The following is a 19,629-nucleotide window of genomic DNA, read 5'->3' on the forward strand; positions in this document are numbered from 1 at the left end:
GCGCAAAGGCGAGCGGGGTAACGGTCAACTTGTTGGTGCGAACGGAGGCGAGCGACCGCGCCAACAACTAAGCGGACGTGGTTGCCCCCGACATAGTAAACAAAATGCAAACAACTGGAATTAAGAGCGCGCCGACGGTTTTTCTTGTTTTTGTCTTTTTTGTTTTTTGCATACGAGTTATACACGAACACACAAACACGAAGGCGAACGTTGCGCTAAAGTGTCTTCGTTTCGCATTATTAAGCTTCTTCGCTTTTATTGGCTTTTTCATTGTGTTCATGTATGTGCATGTGTGTGTGTGTTTGCGCTATTCGTATGAATTTAATGGCTGACGATTCACCAGAAACGAGGAAACCCTCAATCTAGCGATCACTAAAACTTGGCGAGTCAAGCTGGTGAGCCAGCCAACAGCGATGAGTGTGCACACAGCGCGATACATAGCGACGGCGACAGTGACAGCGCTAGAGCGACGCGAGAGAGCAAGAGCGTGTGCGCAGCGAAGAGTGTGTTTGCGGGTTTGGGGGCTTTTGGGGTTGCCGTTTACGTGTAAATCGCTGCGGTTAATATGAATCAAGTCAAATTGCATACACACACATACATACATGCGCGCACACGTAGATTTATTTGTTCGCTTTTATCGCTATATTCGCATGATGGTTTTATTTATTCACTAGAAACGGGTTTGAGATACCACAGCACACATACAAGCACACATACATACAGATTTGTGTATTTGTATGTTTGCATATTTATATGTGATTCGAATTGTTGTTATTGCTGTTGTTTTATAACTGCCGCCACATGTTGTCACTGCCGCTGCAAAGCATTGGCAATGCCACTGAGTGTATCAGTAGCTATGTATGTACATAAATCTTTTTTCATATACATACATATACATAAGTATGTACATATGTACATATGTAGGTGTCCACATTGTTGCTGATGATGCGAAATTTTCGTATGTTCAAGCAATTATAGGTGACCGCTATTAGATTTGAATATAATGGTGGATTATCTCGTTAAGCGTTTTAATATTAAATAATTATAAAATTCTGTTTTCAGCTTTATAATCTGAAGAGGGTTTATAAAGTTTGCCATGAAGCTTATAATACCCAGAAGGGAGATCTAAAAGCCTTTAAGGCCTTTTTCTTCTTAGTAATCTGAGAGATATCTTCACTAAATTTAGCATAGCTTATTACCCAAGTCAAGGCTATAATCTCCGAACAAATTATACAGATCGGAGCACTATAGCATATACTTAGCTGTCATACAAACTGAACGGTAAAAAACAAGTTCTCTTATGAAAAACTTTTTTATTTGACAAAATATCTTCACGAAATTTAACACAGATTATTGTTAAATGTAGCGCTACTATAACCGAACAAATTATACAGATCGGAGCACTATAGCATATAGCTGCCATACAAACTAAACGATCAAAATCATGACCTTGTATGAAAAACTTTTTTATTTGACAAAATATTTTCACGAAATTTAACACTGATTACTATTTCAGAGAGTGGTATAATCTCCGCAGAAATTGTTCAGTTCGGATTACTCTAGCATATAGTTGCCATACAAAGTAGCATATCAAAACCAAGTTCTTGTATGAAAAACTTTTTTATTTGACAACATATTTTTTCCAAAATTGGCACAGATTATTACTTCAGGCAGCGGTATAATTTCCGAAGAAAATGTTGAGATCGAAGCACTATAGCATAAAGCTGCCATACAAACTGAACGATCAAAATCAAATCTTTGTATGAAAAACATGTTTATTTAACTATGTATCTTCACAAAATTTGGCACATCTTATTGCCTAAAGCAAGGCTACAATCTCCTAAGAAATTATTTAGATCGGATCACTATAACATATAGCTGCCATACAAACTAATCAATAAAAATCAAGAAAGAGATCTTTTTATATTAAATGAGAAGGTTATTATAGCTTCAGTACAATCAAGTTTGACGTTTATTCATGTTTTGCTTATTATTTGAATAATATTTTAATAATGCATTTAGTATGAAGCTCCTTATTTTTTGTAAAGTTGATTCAGGCTGTGCTATATATATTTTGCTTGGTTGTACATATTATATATGAGCAATATGCAAGCTTTACATAAAAAAATATTTTTTGTATGTTTTATTGCATTCACTGTAGTTCCATTAATTCTTAATTATTTACTCACTTATATATTAAATAATCAAAAATATGTCAAAAACATCAAAAATTTGGTGCCCCTAGGCGTATGAGTAATTACCTTGCCAATAGTAATACAGTAAAATCATGATTATTTGTAACGAATGGAATAAAAATATGATATATTTATGTATGTATATGAAATTTTATGCATATGTACATATCTAAAACTTCAAAAATTCTGTTTTCCAAAGCACTAAAAAATACATATTTCCACTTTTAAAATTTTCTTTTCAAATATTTGAAAATGTAACTTTCTTTATTGCCCCACAAAAGTACGTCAATTCCTCGCTATCTTCACATATGTACACTCCAATTTCACCTGCTTTTAAGTCCAACACTTCACCTTAAGTCAAGTAGAAGATTATTGAAACACTCACAACAACAAATATACACCCTCATTTTATGATAACTCATAAGCGCTTGAGAACTTTCAGCGCAAAAAGTTTCATTTTTAGCACATTTATCTTATCAGCCATCAAATACGTATTTCCTTTATGCACTTAAATACCTCTCAAACGCCCCCAACCAACTCCGTTGTTGTGGGGAAAACGTGCAAGATTGCGGATGCGATAAGAATGATTAGTGGGTAAACAAATTAGTTTTCAGTTTTTGTGTTTTTGGGCGTACAAAAAATTATCACGAAAGCAGTTTGTGATTTTCGTTTTCTTGTTTGGCGAATTCTATTATCTCGAACTTATCAGTCAAACAAATTATACGAATTTTCGATAAAGCTTTTGTCAAAATTGTTATCTCTTTTTATCTCTAAAGGATTTGCATATGTGTGTGAAGGGCTTAGTTCTATTGCGGTCAAGTGAAGACATTTAAAGTTCAAGGGTAAGGTACGCAGATAAACACTGTGGAAGAATTTATGATGAAATTTCTTTGTGAGAGAATATAGGGTTTTGAACGAAGAACGAGGAGGGAAGTTGTTCTGAAACCGCTGAAATTACGATATTTGAGTACCTTATGCTGAAACATATTGTGACTGAAAAATAAGCAGTTTTCAGAAGGGTTTTCCGAAATGTTTGTCATAGTTAGAGTATAGACCGACGTTTTACTGTACTTCCTGTTGTAAATAATGTCGAATTTATTAAGATTAATAAACAGGAAATCAATTTGCATGCCTTCAAAATTCTAAAATCGACTATAACCAAACCTAATCTCAAATACTTTGAAATAAATTTCAAATAAATACGAAAATATTAAGTTTCGAAAGCAATAAAAAATTTCAAAATTTACGACCATCACCTTGGCATATTTCAAATACGAAGTCAAGTTGATTTTTGTTTTCTTTTTTTGTAAAAATAAAATTTTGAAAATTTGAAAAAAAAAAATAAAATTTGAAATATAATCAAATTTTCAAAAAAAAAATAAATTTGAAAGTTTGAAACGTGAATATTTTAATAATTAAAAAAAATTTAATTTTCAAAATTTTTGAAAAATTCAAAAATTAAAATTTTGAAAGTTTGAACTATTAAAATTTTAAAGAATTTAAAAAAGAAATTTGAAAAATTTAAAAAAATAAAATTTTGAAAATTTGAAAAACTAAAATTTTTAAAATTAAATTAAGGTTGAAGAATAGGAAACCTATTTGCATGCTTTCATAATACTAAAACCGAACATAACCTATCCTCAAATATTTTGAAATAATTTTCAAATAAATATGAATAAATTCAGTTCCGAAAACAATAAAAATTTGAAAAATAAAATTTTGAAAACTTGAAAAACTAAAATTTTGAAAAATTAAGATTTTGAATATTCGAAAAATTTAAGTTTTGAAAATTTGAAAAGTTTGAAATTTGCCACCTGTGTATTGGCAAGTGATTTACAAAAGTTGAACAAATAAATAGAAAAATCATAAATTTTGATATATATTTACATACTCATATACATATGTACTACACATATACATACATATATACAAACACCACAAATTATACTATATATGTACATGTAAATGTAATAAACATTTTTCTAAATAAATAAACAGCAGAAATGGCTTATTTTCTCATTAATGTACGCCGTTGAAATTTCCCATCGGTTCGGAAGTGTCGCGGTGACATCAAGCAATAAATAGCAGCAACTGTCATGCGAAAATCCACAAGCTAATGACTATAGCGCGTAGCGTCATAGAAATTATTCGAAAATTCATAAATAAATACAAAACAAATATGTATGTATGTATATGTAATAATGTAGTATCTTTGAAAACCGCTATACACATCAACAGCCTACACTTGCCGAAAGCAAGCACTTAAGACACAGAAAATTTCGAATTCCATATTTTTCGCCGCCTATTTGTTTGAAAAATATTCACAGCGGAAATTCCCAGATATTGACGTAAAAATTTGAAAATTTTCATTTTAGCTTTTGCTAATAAATAACTGCTTATTTTGTGTGTGTGTATCAATTTGTGGTATTTTCGAGAGTTTTCTTTTTTTTTGAGTTGGTGTTTTGTTTAGCTTAGCGCTGTTACGTATATTGTTGTTTCTAATGCTTTTCTGCTATTGAAATTATTTTTTTTATTAATAATGCGCTAAATGTTAAACAAACAAACGCAACGTTTTGTGTGGCAAAAGTAATCACTCGATGATTTTCTCAGCCAAAGGCAAGTGGCGGATGGACTTTGGAGACAGAAGTAAGGGGCAAGTGGTTTTATATTGGGCGAGAAGATGAGGTGCAAAGGCACGCTGTGAACGGTGGCGTGGGTGTTGGTATGCGCTGTAGGTGAGCTAGTATGGGTAAGTGTATGGGTGGACGTATGTATGTATGTACTTAGGCACATATGTATGTAGGTATATACATAAGTACGTATGTTTGCTAATATGTTCGATATATGTATGTACATATGCATATTTGTATGTACATATGTCTATAATATTGTCGGCAATTCTGCGTTCAAATCGAAATAAGCTTTTCAATACAAAAAAAACTTACAACAAAAATAATATTAAATAAAAGTAAACTTGTGTAGAAAATTTTATTATTATTGAAATATATTTAATATTTTTGTAAAACATGTTTAAAAAATAAGAAAAAATAATAAAAAACCTAAATATTTATGTAAACCAAATTATTTATTTGTATTAAAAAAAAAATATTTTATTATTGATTTCTAATAATTTTCATGCAAATTTTTAGTTTTTTAAATAAAAGGTTTTTGAAAAAAATATATGACATATGAACATAAATTTTCTTATTTTTAATTCAAAATTTTATTATTTTATGTTATTTATATATTTGTCTAGAATTTTAAAAATATTCTCATAATCTTACGTATGGCAAAAACAAATATTTTGCAAAAAAAATTGAATTAAGAAAGAATATTACATACAACTTTTATTTAAAAATTATAACTAATAAAACTATGTTTTATTTTAATAAATTATTTATACATATGTATATGTATATTTTTCTTATAATATTTTTTCGATATTTCAATTTTTGTCTAGTATTTTAAAAATATTTTTATAATTTTTTTTGAAAAAAATAAATATAAATAAAATTATGAATTAAATATAATTTAATTCCCTAAAATTTTTATTTGAAAATTCATGGTAAAATGAATTAAATTAAAGCAATAATAAAATGAAAAATATGTAAATATGTACACTATTTATGGAAAAATTCCTACTCAGAATTTATAGAAATAAATTTTTAATTTAGAAGATTTTTTAATTTTCATAAATTTAAAACAAAAAAATTTTAATAAAAACAAAAATATTTAAAAAAATAAAAACATTTTAATCAATATTTTTCAATTTCACATAGTTCATAATTGTATTACAAAAATTTAATATAAAAATTTTATTTGAAAAATCAAATAAATAATTTAATTAATTATTATTTAAAACTTATTTTTGGTTTATAAAAACACAAAACAAAAAACGTCAAAAAAGAAAAAAACTAATCTGCGTAAATTTAGAAAAAAACTTGAATTAAAAAATTAAATTTTTAATTTAAAAGATTTTTTAATTGTAATACATTTTTTGCTAACACAAAAAAATGTTTTGCTTTTAATTTTAAATAATATTTTTAATTGAATTAAAAAAAAATATAATATAAATATTTTATTTAAAAATTCATATTATTAATTTATTATTTTAAGTTCTTTTTGTTGTTATAAAGAAAAAAATGTAAAAAAGAAAAACTCTAATAAGTCCAATTTAAAAAGAAAAAAAAATTAAAAACAATTTTAATTAACATTTTTCAATTTCTCATGGTAAAAAAAATTAAAAGAGAAACTTGAATTAAAAAAAATGTATTTAATTAATTTATGTATTAATTATAATATTAATATTTATTTAATTACAATCTAACAAGTGCAAATTTTTAAATCTAAAACACAAAAAAAAATTATTTAACATTATCCAAAATATTTTTTTGGTTAATTATAAATACATAAATTAATATAATATTTTTGAAAATTTATATTAATAAAAAATTTTAAAAATCGTATAAGTAATGGTTTTAAACTTCTCCAATAAAATATTTTCTAATACTCTTCAAGCGCACATTTTAACCAAAATTCAAATAGAGCGCGAATATACTAAATTAGAAAACCCCAACACAACTCATTCTTTAATGACCAGAAAATTGAACAAAATCGCTAAAACGAAATATAAACATCAAGAAGAGAAAAAGGTAAAACCGAGCAAACAATTCAATAAATAATTCGAAAATATGCAAAAAATTTAGCAATGATTTCTTTCTACAAAAAATTTATGGACTTGAAAGCAAAAGTGTAGGCTGAAATGTAAGAGACCAAAGAAATAAGCGATTTTCGGTATGAATAACCCGAAAATAGAATAAAAATACAACTTAAAGAGCTGGCAGAAATGCAAATGAGCCGCGTATAAATTACACATTATAAAAAACATTAGGGATCTAGAAAATAATTTGCATAGAAAGAAGCGTGTTCGAAATAAAATTAATTAAAAGTGTGGAATTCATTTGACTAGAAGACGTTTGGCGACATTAAGGCAGGAGTTGGATGAATGTGAGCCAAGCAAATTTAAAAGAGATGATATAATAATTCTTTTATTTCTCTATGCTGAAGAAGGCACACTTTTGACTTTACTTTCTTAAATTTCTTTTATCTAATTTAAATATTGCTAAAATTATATAAATGGGAAATTCCCACTCAGACACCTTGTGTTGGCCCAGGCGCCTGGTTGCCCAAGCAAAGTTGGCAACATTTTTTTATTTTTTCATAAGCAGTTGCATAAAATAAATTTTCGCAGCTATTTTTGGCATAGAAAACTACGTCAATGACATTCAAATTCAAAAAAAAAAATAACCAAAAAAATAAAAATAAGAAATAAAAATAAAGAATTCCTTTTTATTAGGTTTTCGAAAAATACGTTTACTTTATTTCACTGAAAATTATTTCTCGAAATTTTGGCGGTGATTTCACACTCAACACACTTGACACTTTTCACAGTGCCATAGAGTGGGTGCGCGGTGGGAGTGCCACACACCCACAAGCAAGCGCTTTCGACTTTGCGCATACTTTTAAATGCAAAAATTGTATTTAAGGCAATTTTTCATATATACTTGTAATTATGCATCGGTGTATGTTGGTTTGAATGGACGTGCAATTCGGCTGCCAAATTCAACTAATTCACAACGCCAGCTGGCAGCCATTGGCGTTAGGCTGCACTATGGCCCCGTCGCGCTCCCTTTCGATAGCCAAAGTACTCATTCACCTCTTCCGTTCAGTGGATTTCTGCTGTTTACACTACTCTAAATCGCGCCGATTCTGCTGAAGAGCAAACTATGACTGCCAATATGGAAAATCGCATTAAAGAAAAATAAACTTATTTTTGGCTATTAATTAAATTTTCCAAGAAAAGAACACTTCATTCTTCAGTATTGTATCAAGCACACAACTTTCATGATTTCTAAGCAAAAATATTATGTAAACCACAATAAATAATTGGGGTACTCACAACGTGTCATAAAGCATCGTAAATCATAAAATCATAAATTTTTATACTAGTTTAAAAAATTTGTTTTTGGATTGCATACTAAAATACGTTTACGCAAATACAACTCTGAACGCTATGTTTTCGGATCGTTATAACTTATAACTTTATGAGACTATGTGAAACCCCTAAATAATTTTTTTTTATAAATATGTAAAAACTGTGTAGCATCTATGAAAGCTCTGTGAATATTTTCAAAATAAGATTTAATTTTCGTGTTTTTCATTGATATGATAATATTCATAAATGTATTTTAATTTAATTTATAACTTAAAAATTTGTTGAAAGCTTTATAGCAAAAGCGGAAGCTTATTAAAATATTTTAATATCTATCTATGCTATCTATGTACTTTTCAGCTTCATTTTCAGGTGAAAAATTCAACAATTTATCAAAAGCTTTATAGCAAAAACCGAAGCTTATTAGAATATGCCGTATTTTTAATATTTTTTTGTAAGATGTAATGCAACATAAATTTTCCATCTGTAATCTCTAAATTTTAGTGAAAGCTCTATTAACAAGCCAATATTTCGACCAAAACTTTTTGAAAAAGTGAAAGCTCACTAGAATATGCTTATTATGAACTTTTAGTTCAATATTTTCCTAATTTTATAATTGAAAACTATAAATTTTAGAGAAAGCTTTATTTTCAAAAGAAAAGTACAAAACCAAAATTGAGGAAAGCTTTACAACAAAAGCGAAAGCTTATTGAAACAAATCGTATTTTTAATAAATTTTGAAAAATTTCATAGAACACATAAACTTAAACATTTTTTAGCGAAAACTCGATAGAATAGAAGCTAAAGCTCACTAGAATATTTATTATTTTTGATGCTTTTCTACATTTTTTACAGAAATAGAAATTGAAGAAATTGTTTATACTCTCAGTTTCACTGAGAATTATTTTTTAAAAAAGTTTATTGGGAAATTTTTTTATTTAGATTAATTAAACAAATACCCTACATTATTTGTAAAGAGCTTCTAAAGAATAAAAAAATTACTAACTTTTAATAAAACCTTTCGGCAAAAAGGTGAAAACTTCAACTTAAAGCTTAAACTAAAAAATCAAAATATGAGAGAGAAAGGCTTTTTACCGGTAAAACTGCAAAATGTAAGCTTTTATAAAGAAATTAAATATATGTATTTAACGAAATTTTTTGGAAAAGTGAAAGCTTGAAGTAAAAAGTAAACGAGATTAAAAGATTTGTAGAAAGAATTATAAATTAATTTAATGAAATTGTTTGGTAAAGTAAAAGCTCGGAGTAAAAGCTTAAAGCGACTGAAAGTTTTAGTAAAAAGGATAATACATGAATTTAATGAAAATTTTTGTAATAGTGAAAGCTTGGAAAAAAAGTCTAAAACAAATGAAAGCTTTAAAAAATTAATTTAATGCAATTTTTTAGAAAATTAAAAACTAAAAACGAATGGAAGTTTTTATGAAAGGATTTATAAATTAATTTAATGCATTCTTTTGGAAAAGTGAGAGCTCAAATTAAAAGCTTAAAACAAATAAAATCTTTAAAACAAAAAAAGTAAATGAAGTTATTTGCATACAAACTGAGAAAAATTCAATTTAAAGCTTGTACTAAAACTAAAAACATTACTGATGAAAATAAAGTGAAAGCTCAAAGTAAAGGCTCCGAAAGCTTTCGTTTTATGCTGGCCCATCGTATTTCCATATTGGTCTTTAAAGTTCTCACAATATTTGAAAAGTTTTTTTTATAAGAAAGTGAAACCCATTTTTAAGCTCGACTAAAAGCTTTCAACATTTAATTTTAAAGTTCTGTATACAATATAAGTGCGTATGTATATCTGTACATTGCGTTCTTATATACGAATGTAAATAGTTAGCAGTTTAACGATAGTTTTTAATTAATTAAATGCATAAAATAACATAAATTGAAAAATCAATTGGATATTAAAATGAAATGAATCAGACCAATTCAGCTCATGAACAATTTGATTCATTTGTTTATTTGTATGTATGTATGTATGTATGTACATATATTTATAGATGCTGATTGCCTCAGCGTTGAAAATTAATAAAATCGCAAAATTAGTGCAAATGCCACAACTGAACGACTAACGAATGACTTGGGCAATTATAAGCATACAACAACACATACATACATATGTATGTACATACACTTGTGCAAACATTCGAAAAGAAAAAGAAACAAAAACGCACTTCATAAAACAAATAAATTAATAGCTATAGCTTAAAAGGTAGTTTCCTTAATGTATGCAAAATCGAACAGCAAATATTCAAAACCTTAATAAAATCACACAACAACAATAACATTACGCATACAAAAGTAGTTTGGACCGAACGTGGTGGGAAGCCGAGTGACAACGCATGGAACCGGCTCAAACCGCATAAAATAACAAGAAACGAGTCAAAATAGTAGAGAACAACTTTAAAGCAGAGCCAGGGCACAGGAAGTAGAGCCACCAGGGGGGTAGGCACATATGAATGTATGTACATACAAACAGATATCCATACAAACACATTGCGGAGCTAAAGTAAGTCAGTCAGCTGAAAGAGTGGCGTAAACAAAACTTCAAGAGACAGGCAAGTTGTTTTTTGCAGCTGCGCTCAAGAAGGGGGTTACCTCCACACAGCAGGCGGGTGCAGCGGCAGACACACGTGCGGCCCAATGAACAACCCAAAACGGTTCTGTTTATTGTGTTTGCCGTTTGCTTTGTGCTACGTTAACAGTGTTAGTGGCACTGCCGGTGGCGATTTCAACCGGTAGTGTGATAATTATGTTGAAAAAATAACCGTAAATTACGTAGTTAGGCGCATTGCAAAAATGTTTAGTGAGAAAAAATTAAATAAATAACGACAAAAGCGCTAAATTATGAAAATAAATAAAAACATGTGTCGATGGTACAGGAAGAAATCCGATGACAAAAGCTGCAAATGAAGCGTAAAATAAGAATAGATGGGGAGTAAACAAAATAAATGGGGGTAAAATGAAGGGCGCTGGGTGAGTTTTACATTTATGGGAGACGTAAGGAGTTAAAGGCTTTAACTGAAACAGTAGAACTTGCAATATGAAGACGTTTTTTTATGGAGCAAGCTTCATTTTTGAGACTTAACTTTGTTCGAATGGCTTGTTTTTCGAAATAGAGAGATTTGGAGCGGAATGAAAATCGAAATTTTTCGAACATAATTATTGAGACTGAACTTTTCTCGAATAGCATATTTTTTCAAAATTGAGAGAATTCGGTTCCGAATGAAAATCGAAATTTTTCGAATATTATTATTGAGACTGAACTTTGCTCCAAATAGCATCTTTTTTTCGAAATAGAGACATGTTTCCGAATGAAAATCGAAATTCCTCGAACATAACTTTCTTTGCACTTTTTTAAGCACGGATTTTCAATGTTTCGAACATTCTCGGGGTTTAGACGTGTTTCAATGGGATTTTGAAAAAAAGGTAAAAAAGTTTTTTATCTTTAGTTTGAGCGGTTAGTTTGTATGGCAGCTATATGCTATAGTGATCCAATTTTAACAATATTTTTGGACATTGTTGCGTTGTTAATAATCCATGCAGAAATTCGTAAAGATATCTTCTCAAACAAAAAAGTTTTCCATACAAGAACTGTATTTGGATTGATCAGTTTGTATGGCAGCTAAGTACATATACATATGATACAGTGATCCGATATCGGTGATTCCAGCGAATGCACAGCTTCTTCGGGAGAAAAGCTCGTGTATAAAATTTTTGATGAATGTCTCGTAAATTGAGTGACGGACATGGCTAAATTGACACATATGTATGTACATATCGTCACCTAAAATGCAAAACAAAAATCATCAAAAATTCGAAATAGAGTTTTTTATTGCTTAAGATTCACTATATATGTATATTATATGTATATGTATGTACATATGTATATGTAGCATAAATTTTTAGGTTCCGCTGTCAGACATAACCAATATATAACCATTTTATAACCGATATACATATAACCACTTATAACCAAAACTCAAATTTTGTTTAAATTTTTTATTGCTTAAGATTCACTAAATCATATTATAAATAAATACATACATATGTAGCATACATTTTTAGCTTCCGTTGTCAGACATAACCAATATACATATAACCATTTTATAACCGATATATAACCACTTTATAACCAAAACTCAAATTTTGTTTCAATATGAGTGATTTCTATTATATCGTTTTTCCTTCGCCAGTAAACTTATGAAAAGTGATACTACGTTATTTTACATTTTAGGTGACGATATGTACATATATACATATATACATACATATGTACTTATGTATATACTTATGTACTTATTAGAGTCTCCGACATTTTCCTTTGGGTGTTACAACCTTCCTGGGAAATTCAATATACCTAATTGAGGGTATGATAATATTTCAAACATATCCAGAGTGAGTTTCAAAGTGATCTATTTGTTGAGCTACAGGCGTGTGTAGGTGAAAAATTGCACCATATTTTTTACACAAATATTGAGTACTATCCAGTTAAGGTCGCTATTGCCCACCTATCTTTTATTTTGATATCATTTCTTGGAACAGAGAGACTGAAAATCAGATATATAAGTATAACTTAAATACTCTCGTACGATAATTCTGAAACATAAGTTTTTTTTTATATTCACATTCCCCACAACCTTAAAGCCCCTCATTTGTTAAACAAATCTTCAATATCCATCCTCAACGTCATGTATGTATGTATGTGCATATGTATGTACATGGAGGATGTAACAACAAAAATCGCACAACGAACAACGCGACAGCTCGACAGCTCGATTTCGCACAATTGAAGGACGGAATTTCGTAGCGTTAGACAGGACAAACGCCAACGAAACAACAAAAACTAAATAATAAAAAAGTGTTGTTGTGATAACAAAAACTACAATTAAACAATTAAATGTAGATGAGCTAAGCGAAAATGAGAAAAACGAGAAAAAATTAGTTGGCAGTCAGCAGTGGTTGCCCACACAAACATACAATAAATAGATAAAGTTAAATATTTGCATAGGTATGTACATATGTGTGTGTGCAATAATTGCCATGCATGCCTCAGCAAACACCCTGCACTGTGCGCTCAGCCAGCGATGACGCTACGCGCTTTGCCAGTCAGCTGCTGAATGCCGCCACATGTGTGGGGAGATTGCACCAACAACAACAACCAGCGCTCCCCACAATATATATATGTATGTATGCATATAAAAAATAAAAACAAATACAAAAAGCTTGTCTAGCAACAACACAAACACAATGGTGGCCACCTCCGCGACTGCCATAGTCACCGTCGCCGTCGATTAGGTACGCCTCGCCTCGCCTCGATCTTGTCAAACTGGTATTTCACACTCGCCACAGCATGACAGTGTGACGAAAATAGCTAAAAAGCCACAAAAATAAGTAAAAAAATGTGAACCGTGAACCAAAGAGTTAAAGAAAGTAAAAATAAAATGTATTGATGCACCGAAATGAGACAGTCTGCAGGCACATATGTACTTGTATGTGTCTGTATATATGTTACATATACCGGACCACGTACTTATATGTATGCCTATACATTCATATGTACATATACATATGTACATATGTACATATATATGTGTGTGCTCGGCGTTGACAATAAAACGTTTGACAGTGTCATTTGAAATAAAATAGAGAAAAAGCTTACACCCAACAACACCAACAATACAATGGAGTGTGGTCGAGCGTGTTGATAATGAGAAAATCACAATGTTAATTTGTGTCGTCCGTGCTAAAATAGAAATTAAAAACAAAAAAGGAAGAAATAAAAAAATTTTAAATTAAAAAAAGTAATAAAATTTAAATAGAAAAAAACGAAAATAGAATTTGAAAAAATTGAAAAAGAAAAAATAAAAATAAAATTAAATCGAAATTTCAAAAAATTGAAAAAATATTAAATTAAAAATTAAAAAATGCGTAAATAGAAATGAAAAATTTTTAATAAAAAAAATTAAATTGAAATTGCAAAAAAATATTTAAATCAAAAACAAATAAATAGACATTGAAAAATTTAAATTAAAAAATAAAAAATTAAAAAAATAATAATAAAAAATTAGGTATGAAAAAAAAATAAATAGGAAAACACGAAAATATAATTTGAAAAAATTTTAAAATAATAAAATAAAAATTAAATACAATTGAAATTTCGAAAAATATTTAAATTCAAAAAAATTTAAATAGTATAAATATAAATTGAAAACAAAAAAAAAAAAATAAAATAAAATTGGAAACAAAGGAAAAAAAACTAAAATTGAAAAAATAATTGAATGAAAAAAAAACAAAAAAAAAAAATTAAAATAAAAAAAACAAAAATTCAATAAAATTAAAATTAAAAAAAATTAAATTAAAACAAAAATAGAAAAATAGAAATTAAAAAAATGTAATTAAAAAAGTAAGAAAAAAAACAAAATAAACCTAAGGAAAACTCGTCCCAGTAAATAGCTGTGATCATGCCATTTAACATAGGAATCGGATCAGTGCTTTGGTATGTCACGCCATGCCAAATATTTATTTTTATTTGACGGCTGCCGATACTCTGGCACAGCTGGTTCGAAATACACACACACACATACTTGATGCTGTATAAATATAGTTTGATATGCGCTGTTTGGTAAAAATAAAGTGCTGTTGCAGGTGGAGTGTCGAATACGAGGTGCTTAACTGGTTGCAGAATTTTGTTTGAGCTTGGTTTGATTGATCTTTATAGCAGCAGCTACAACCGACAGCCTAAAGAGACTTTATATAACCTCTTTTTGAATACCTTGGAGTTTTAGTAATCGTCAGATTCGATGCAAAGACCAACAAATGTACTAACATGCACCGAGTTTTCAACCATAGGGTTTAAGTTGGGAGACAAAAATAGGAGGTTCCATGGACTGTCGTTTCGATAACATTGCTACAAATATATGGAGCTCGTTTTCAGGCGCTATAATAACAACATCCACTAATTTTAGCTCAATATATGAAGAAATGAGTTATTGGACCTTTACGAGATCTCTAGGAAGAGTATCGAGGCCCAAGTTTAAAGGTTAGAACTTTCCAATATACGCTGAAGAGAGTATATTAAGTTTTCCGTGGATTTTGTAATACCCAGAAGTAAAAGTCAGAGTCGGTCTAAAATAAAAACTATATAATTGATCAGCTTGACGAGCTGTGTTGATTTTGCCATATCGCTCTGTATATACACAAACGTCGCTAAATTTTTGAGATATCGAACTGAAATCTTACACACGTCTTTCTCTCTTCAAGAATTAGCTAATCAGTTGAAAGTGCCGATATTGGACCTCTATAGCATATTGCTGCCATACAAACTGACCGATCAAAATCAAGTTCTTGTATGGAAACTTTTTTATTTGACAAGTTAGATTCTCGAAATTTGTCATGAATTTTTCTCTGTATCAGATCTACAACCTCTGATTATACTGTTAAGATCGGACTACTATATCATATAGCTGCCATACAAACTGACCGATCACAATCAAGATAAACATATTTGTATACCCTTTAATGCTTTAACAAATGTATCTGTGAGGGATATTATAGTTTTTTCTTGTTTTCATAATCAAAAAGGTTTCGTTTTTGACTCACTCAAGCTCACAGTATTCATATAAATATATATCTGCATATGTGTGTGCGCTTAAGTGCCTCAATAGGTCACCAGCCGGCACTGTGTGCTTTGAGTCAGCGCTGCGCTCGATGCTTAAACAGCGTGTATTTATTTATTTATAAGGGTATTCCTCAAAATTCTACAATTGCTGTTTACAAAAATACAAGCACACACACATACAAACACAAACATACCGACAGACATGTGAATTTAAAAATGCCGTCAAACACCATAAATATACATATATGCATGTTTGTCTGTATAAATTTATATATGTATGTAAGTATGTATATATGTATGAATGTGGAAACGTAGCAGACAAAAATTACGACAAGCAAAACAACAATAACAACAAAAACAAATACCAACGCGCACAAACAGTGACTTAATGCATTTTGGGTCAGCGCAAACACAAAAAAAAAATCAAATAAAAACATAAAAAATATAAAAAATTAAAAAAAAAAATACATATACATACATACATGCATATCTCTACATATGTGCATTTGTTTGTATATTCATATGTATGTATGTACGTTTGCTCGCTCGCTTGTATTGGTTTCTTCATAAAAATGACCTTTGCATGTTAATTGCTAGCATGTGTGGTTGTTGCTATTGTTTCTTGTTGTTATTGTGTTTTGTTTTTGGTACACATATGTTTGTGCGTGTTTGCTGTGCGCCACAGAGACAACGCACGAATTTAATATGCATGCTTTCAATTTTGATTGCTGCCACTGCTAAGCTGTTGTTGTTGTTACTATGGTTGTTGTTGTATTTTTTTTTATGACGACTGTTGCTGCACATGTGCTGCTGCTTTTTATCAGTCAGTCGGTGCGTTTATTTGGCGTCCCGTAACGGTCGGTCGCCGTGTCTGCATACACACACGCATACACATATGTATATGTTCGAGTATGATTGTTTGTATGTATGTGCGACTGTCTGTGGGACTATCTAGTCGCTGTCTGGGGTCTTCGCTCCGATTTATTTCGAGTTTTCACACAATTTCGAGTTTCCTCATCACCATAAGTGTTTGTGTGTGTGTGTGTCTTTAGTTACATTTCTTGCTATTGTTGTTGCTATAGCTTCAATTTATAATTATGTACCTAGGTATGTGTTTAAATGCTACTTACGCAGTCTTGCAGCGTGTTGAATCGGCTGCCTCCACTTTGTTGTAATGCTATTTTAGTACTTTTTCGTTGTTGTTATTGTTTTTGTTGCTTGCGCTGCAATTTTCTCTTGCCAATGCAGGCTTTGTGCGGCGGTGCGCTTGATTTAACCGTACGCGTTGATAGCGTGTAGCAACTTTTATTGCTTTAATTATTGCGTTTGTTGCTGTTATGTGCTTATTGTTGTTGTTGTTGCCGCGTAGCGACGTGACGTATTCAATTTGCAGTTATTAAGCGCGCTTGCTTGTCGTTGTCGTTGCCTCTAGACTTGTTGGACGATGATCTTGCCAAGCTGCTGCTGCTGCTGGCTTGCCTTGTCTGCCTGGCCTGGCCTGGCACACAACAACAGCAAGTTGCACACGTCTTGTACAACGGTAAGTGCCGCGTCGGCGACTACGGCTGCGCCGCCGTTCCACAGACATCCATAGACATTGGCAGGTATGCTGGCGCCGTCTTTAATGCCACGAATATTTCATGCTGTTTACCAATGAGACTAGCTACAACCAGCCCAACAAAAGCAACAACAACACTACAATAACAGCAGTGACATGCAACTATTTAGCTCAACTTGGCTTAAGTGTGTGCTGTTGCCCTGTTGCCGTTGTTGTTGTGTTTTTATTGTTGTTGTTGTATTGTTGTTGTTGTGACTTCCTTTTCAGGTTCTCGGTGATCTTCTGTCGCCTGTTGGCTGGCACTCAGCTTGTGACTGCTTTTGCTCAGCGGCTACACAGGCAGCTAGCTACATATGCACACATGCATATATGCTTGTATGTATGTATGTATGTGCGTGTGTGTGTTTGTATCTGCTAGATACTTTATTTTTATTATTAGTAGCTACGGCATGCACGTACGGCGCTTGCTTATTAATGACTTTGCTGCTGTTGTTGTAATACCGTTTGTTGTTATTTTTGCTGTTGTTGCATTTTGCACTCGTCTGTTGCTTCCTGGAGGTTGCTCTTATTGCTTGCCGCTGTGCCGTGTACTTGAACGTCGGACAATGTGTCGCCGCTGCTGACGTCGTCGTCGTCGTCACCGTTCGTTTTGTGTAACTCAAGTGTCTTCGTTTACATATACGTACACACACACACGCGCGCTCAGTGTTACTTAAGTGCAATGTGTTGGTAGGGTATTCCTCGACCTTTCGTTCAAGTATCTTTATGATCACTTTGGTTTTTGTTGTTTTTGATAAAGATTTTGTTATTTTTCGTCCACTTGCTTTTACAGCGACGGCTTTGGCTTTATTTGCTTGCAGTCACACACAGCGTAAATTCGTAGAACTCAATTAAACACGGCGACACAGTTAAGAACCTTCTGCGAGGAGACACTCTTGTTTTGATGAGTAACGAATTTTGACTGTCTAATCGCCAGTTGAGGGTTTCGCATGGGTAAGGAGGATCACTTGCGAAACGAGGATCACTTGCAGATCACTTGAACTATTGGTTTAGAGTATAACACTTGTTTGCTATTGGCTTAGTTAGCAATTTGTAAGACTTTTATTTGAAAATCCACTGAAAATCACTTGGCAGCTGATCGTGTTGCTCGATCGTGTCACTCAACACATGCTGTACACACACATATGTATACTTTTTGCACTATTTTAATGCTTTGCGCGCTACAAAATTGCACTTCAAAGCGGCGGCTATTGATTTATGAATACTAAAATTTACAAAAGCAAAATATTTTTATAATTTTTTCGCATTTTGAACGCGGCGCGAATTTTGGTATATTTTCGCTTTGTTAGATAGAGCGCGTAATTTTTGCACTTTTCCAAAAATTAAGCGCTTTTTCTTGCAGAAAATCAAAAAATTTTAATTTTTAAAAAATTGTTTTTTTTTTTTTTTTTAATTTCACCTAGCGCTCTTTGTACGCGCGATCACTGCACTTGTTGTCGCCACAAAGCTAGCGTTACGAAATTAATACACATTTCCTGCGCGGGCGATAAAATCTGAAAATCGCTAGGCGCTTATAGTCGCCAATTAACGCGAGCGCACGCTTGCTTTAAGTAAGTACTTTTTTCAAAGCGCGCATACGTTCGTGCGATCTCAAGCGCCTTCTCAACAACTAACTAGCTAAGTGTAGCGTTTATCTAAATATTCTTTCGCTTAGCATACGGAATCGCGCGATCTTGACGTATGCAACGTTACGCTTAAACTGAAATATTTTCTATTTGATTCACACAACACACAGCAATAATAATAATGCATGCGCCGCAGCGCAACGCTGAACGTCAGCGCCGACGCTGACGGCGTGCGCGCCTTGCACCAAGATACTACCGAGTGCAGCGCGCCGACCAACAAACATACGTGCATATGTATGCCATATGAGATCGCTGCCGCCAACGGCGACTGCAGGCGCGCCAACAACACACAAGTGGGCTGATAGTGCGTCGTCGCCTCGGTCGTGGTCGTCGCCTGCGATGATAACAATAACAACACATGTGTAACAAGATGCTGAATAACAGCTATGCGCAGCATAATAAAACTGGGAAAGGCAGACAATTCGAAAGAAAAAAAAAAACAAAAACATAAAGGAAAAAGGAAAAAGGCGAAAAAAACATGAGCGCTTAAGTGCATAACAACAACAAAGGCAAACAAGTCTGACTTTATGCTAGCGCTGGTGTGACTGGTGAGTGTGTGGCCC

At 31.5% G+C, this 19,629-nt stretch overlaps 1 protein-coding gene across 2 annotated transcripts in view; it reads right to left on the reverse strand.

The window, feature by feature from the left end:
- The window catches only part of LOC126756794 (pneumococcal serine-rich repeat protein), a 185,110-nt gene that overhangs the window by 35,958 nt on the left and 129,523 nt on the right, over positions 1-19,629 (reverse strand). Inside the window, exon 1 of one of the 2 annotated variants that reach the window (XM_050470179.1) lies at positions 16,954-17,294. The exons of the other annotated variant lie outside the window; for it this stretch is intronic. The gene's annotated coding sequence lies outside the window, so the exon portion shown is untranslated. Of the gene's footprint in view, positions 1-16,953; positions 17,295-19,629 lie in introns of those variants that run through there. 2 annotated transcript variants of the gene reach the window in all.

Source organism: Bactrocera neohumeralis, chromosome 4 (assembly GCF_024586455.1).
Source record: "Bactrocera neohumeralis isolate Rockhampton chromosome 4, APGP_CSIRO_Bneo_wtdbg2-racon-allhic-juicebox.fasta_v2, whole genome shotgun sequence".
Lineage (NCBI taxonomy): Eukaryota > Metazoa > Arthropoda > Insecta > Diptera > Tephritidae > Bactrocera > Bactrocera neohumeralis.